At 36.8% G+C, this 4,927-nt stretch overlaps 1 long non-coding RNA gene across 1 annotated transcript; it reads left to right on the top strand.

Moving 5' to 3' along the window:
- Positions 1-1,940: 1,940 nt before the first annotated feature.
- Positions 1,941-4,917, top strand: LOC112163251. Its single transcript, XR_002922249.2, has 3 exons — positions 1,941-3,765; positions 3,948-4,236; positions 4,388-4,917. It is a non-coding gene; the product is annotated as an uncharacterized LOC112163251 (long non-coding RNA).
- The last annotated feature ends 10 nt before the right edge of the window (positions 4,918-4,927 follow it).

Here is a 4,927-nt window from a genome sequence, read left to right as displayed (position 1 = left end):
TTGATACTAATTAGTAAACATGCACACAGACACACACATGCACATACACAGGAGAACAAAAAACAATCAAAATAGTACTAGCAAGTAGACCAATAGGTCAACTTGGAGATCCTTCCGGGTGACCATAACATAAATGTCATCAATGTCGACATTTTTCTCCTAAAGGAAACAGAAACACACAGACATTAACCCCATCATGTCTATAACCAGAGAAAAGATGCACCAGAATGACTAATGACATGTCTGTGCAGCTTTCCTCACAGCTATTAGACAAACATTCTCAATCTGAAATAAAAAGAAATACTCTTCAAATCTTGGTTCACATGATATTTTCTTTACAGTATTTTAGACTAACAATACTTATGGAGGATTCCATCCATTGTGTCATATTCAGGACCTAAAAGTCTTCACAGGTTGAGCAGATATCATCCTTTCACTATGAGCTCTCCTGGAGGACAGTTTTTGTCCAGGACATATTCTATCTAAAAACAGAGAATTTCATGTGTTTATCATATATATCATAGAGAAAATAATTTAAAATCTAGACTAAATGGTAATTACAAACCAAAGGTAATGCTATTTCTCTTGCCTCAGCAATTATTAAAACCATCAACAACTTTAACATTTACTGTGACAGTACAGAAATGTGTCTGTAGAACTTTTAGATTTTACACAACTACAACATTTTTACAAACATGTTTTCATTTGCTCTTGATTCAAAACTATTTCAATCATTAAAAAATAAAAACACAATTTTAATCTTCATTTCTTCTTATGTCCTCCATCATCAGAAAAATTATACAAGTACATATTAAAAACAAAACACATTTTTGGGTCTTTATGGAAACAAATATAACGTTGTATTTATGAAATGTATGAACTGTTTAAATTAGCAACGAAGCACAAATATCAGGGATTGAAGCTAAGTTGTATTTACCTCTGAGTTTGTAACTGCAGTCATCCTTTGAACGTGGTGACTCTGTTGAAGGAGGTGATCCGTTACTGAGAGAAGAATGGATGTTTTTTGGAATACGGTTTATGGAATAGTAGCGACTCTGGCGACGCGATCGATCAGCTGGGATCAAATCCAAAACTCTCCACCGTCGCAAATCTTGGCGGCAAAGAGGAAGTGACGTAATACACGTGTGCGATTAGGGCGTGGTTACGGTGTAGGTAGCAGCATAGATATAATATTATATGATATAATATATATAATATATATAATCTATATGATATCTATGGGTAGCAGATGTGCTCGGCCTGTCAGGTCGGCTCGGGGGCTGGCGCATAGATGACGTGTAAGATTGTGATTGGTCCAGACCATTAGACCACTGTCACGTGACACGGGGAATTACACAGACACTTCCGCCATAACAATGCACGGATTCTTCCCGAGTTAAAAACCGAGGAGGTCCGAACAAATACGTTAAGAATCTCAAAAGGAGAAGGAATATTTGCAATCAGCCACAAAAACCTTGACAACGAAATAATCCGATGGAGAGGAATCATCACAGGATAATGATCGTTATTTTAATAGAGAGAAATCAGGCTGGGAAGAAGGACGTCTGAGCTAAAGTGGGTGCTAGCGAGTAGCATGCTAGCTTGTTGTTGTTCGCACATTAAAAAAAAAAAGAAAATAACTATTCGCACGTATTTTTTCTAAATACATCCTGCCAATGTTGAACTTCTTTCTGGTCGCACGGACCGGATGAAGTCCCGCTAGAACATGCAGCTCACGTTCTGCTCCGTTACACAAACACTGAGGAGAGCAGTTAGTGAAGGAACTGTCAATGCCAAAATAATAAATAATAGCCCGAGCAGAGCTCAACACTTTTTCTTTTCTTTAAAAATATATATATATATATATTGTAAACGTCAGTTTCAGTACAGAAAAACAGCTAATTAGCCAACTAGTTTGTTACAGTTGTGTGACGTCATCACTAGTCGCAAGCCCCCGAGCCGATCTGACAGGCCGAGCACATCTGGTCTAGATCATCTCAAACACACCTACTATGTTTTTTTTTAATTCAAACAGAATATCAGTACAATATTTAGTGCAGCACTCAAGAACATTTCAAAGACAAACAAACAAAACAGAATGATCAATATAATTTATATGGTAATTAAAAGATTGCGTTCCATTAATTTTTATCTAAATATGGCCACCTATGTTTGCATTCAGGAATATTTGAATAATAATCTAACTGGACTCTAATAAACTTGTTTGTGCCCTTCTTAACAACCAGATCAATTCCATTAACTAAAATCCATTTTTCAGTTAAATTGAAGTCTTCATATTTTACATGTTGTGCTATAAAACATACATTATGTGGAATCAAGGCAATAACCAAATCAAATTCTTTTTAAGGTATAACAACATTGTATTTGCGTAAAAAACTTTCACATGTGAAGATTTCCTCTATCATCAAATAATTGATTTACTGTAATCATTTTATTGACAAACCAGTTTTGTAGAAATAAACTTTTGTTTTTGTGTAACAATTGTTCCACAAAGTGCAATTGTGAGGAGAAAAGTTGTGTTTGAACATAAGAGTCCAGCATAAAGGAGCTTGTTGGGGAAAATTGTCCAATCTAACAGGAGTTTTCTGACAGAAAACGGACATTTCAGTAAAAAAAAAAAAACAATGAGACCTCCTAAATTACCAAATAAATAGTTTGGGAAAATATTCCATGAACTATTGAGATTCTCAAGAGATCCACTTAATTTTCAAAACCCGATTGAAAACAGTAAAAGTCAAAACCTCTAATCTTCCATCAGCTGAAGAGTTTGACAGGACGTTTTTCTTAACTTTATGGGTTTTGTTTTTCCACAGAAAATTAAAAAGAATTTGATCCAGATCCGAACACGGGGTTTTAGTGACATCTAGTGGCGAGAAAATATATGACGCTCTAGACATCATTCTGCTTTAGTTAGAAGTACTCGACCATGAATGGACAAATCTCTAGTTAACCAGCTGTTAAACTTCTGTCTAATAGTTTCAGTAACAGGGCTAAAGTTATCCTCCATATCTTTACCTTCTTGGTAAGTAACAGTTTTTTTTTCACAGGAATACCACAAACTTCCTTATCAGTAACATTATTTACAGGTCAAATTTCACATTTTTTTTTAAATTAAGTTTTAATCCAGAAATGCTTGAAAAGAGAGAAACAGCAGATAAAGCCCCAGGGATTTTGCTGACATTAAAAAAAAATCGTGGTTTTCATCTGCAGATTTTTAATTTTTTTAATTTAATTTTTAATTTATTCGTTCTCCTCTCCTCACTAGTAAGATTTAATTTGATATAGATGGATTTATGATCAGTCAGTATGGCTGGAAAAATGTTTACCTCTGTCACTTTTCTTTCCAATTCTTTGGAAATCAACCAAAAATCAATTTCAATGTTTTAATTTATGGCTTGAAAAGTCAGTTAGATAATGATTCAAAGAAGAATAAGACAAAAGGATCAATCATGCCAGTCAGGGTGCTAACGTACGGGCACACCCGTATACGCTTACACAGGCATGTCCGTCCGTCTCTGCAGCTTCCCCCCGTCGCCCTCGTGCATTGACTACAGACCTGCTCAACCACACCGGATCTGCATCACCGCGTCACCGGGTGACATCATCACAGACCTGGACGAGCCACATCACCGTGGCCCGCCCACCTCCCCCACATCACCGTAGAGGAAGCCCAGTACGAGCACCTAGGTCCTACCCAACGCCTCACCCACTGCAGGCGGCTCCCTGACAGCATAACTGATCCTAGTCTGCAAAATGTCGCTCACTTGTATTTATACCCTGCATATGGTAGTACGTCCCAAACTTATGGTTTTAACGCTAACACTTTTTTTTATTGCTGGAATGTGTTGGAAAATTTGAAATACACACTATATGTTGTTTATAAATGAAATATGACGACAAATAAATCTATTTTTTCTTTTAAAAAGATACAGTTTCAGCCGCAGTGCATGCTGGGAGGCGTGACGCAATTCAGCTGGACTGCAGTTAGACCCCGCCCTCGCTACCATAGATGTATTGATAAACGTAGATTGACGCGTCATTCAGGGATCCGGAGGGAACCAGCGGCGCCGCTATGTGGCAGGAGTCAAGCTAAGCTAGCCCTACGTGCTAAAGCGATAGTCGACGGAGAACCGGAACCATGCCGGTTGTTTGTGTTGACTTCGGATACAACCGGGACTCTTTAGGTAGCAGATGATGTGGAATGACCTTTCACGAGTAAGTTGTAACATTTGTTTGTTATTAGAGCATGTATTTAAGTCCGTGTAATAGTAAACAAAGTCATGTGGCTAACAAAGACATGCTAGCTTCCTCTTCGTATTCTCTTTTGCTATGTTGTTGGTCTTTTCTCCACTATCCAATGTCTAAGGTTTGTAGCAATAGGAATTGCTTGTTTTTTTTTGGAGAACAATCAGAATAAAATCCGGATTAAATGATGACGGTTTGAGTATTTATCTGTTTTGATATTAAATTCTTTTATGTACATCATGTCCTCCATCATGAGAAAAATGCTACAAGAACATGTTAAAAACACATAATTTTCATTAGAGTGGATGTTTAAACTTCTATTTCATCCTAAAGGTTAATCTAGTAATTGAGAGTAAATGTTTTTCATCTCTACGTGTTTCTGTGTATTCTAATATATTTTGAAATAAGACGTTTTCAAATGATCTTTTTGTAACTAAAAATACTTTGAGGCATTTTGATCATCATATTGATAAAACATTTCCTGTTGAAGAGCAGAGCTTCCGTCTGCTTCAGCAGAAGAACAGAGATGTCCTCAGAGGACAGTGAAGGTCAGAGCAGCAGATCATGTGATGCACCAGAACTCTAAAGAGAAACGTGTCAGTGTGTTTGTTCAAGATGAAACTGGTCAGAAATGTGTTTTTACTCAGGAAGTAGATTACAG

The sequence above is a fragment of the Oryzias melastigma genome, linkage group LG12, assembly GCF_002922805.2.
Source record: "Oryzias melastigma strain HK-1 linkage group LG12, ASM292280v2, whole genome shotgun sequence".
NCBI classification, from domain to species: Eukaryota; Metazoa; Chordata; class Actinopteri; order Beloniformes; family Adrianichthyidae; genus Oryzias; species Oryzias melastigma.
Note: the sequence above shows the minus strand (reverse complement) of the source record. Positions and strands in the feature narration are given on the sequence as shown.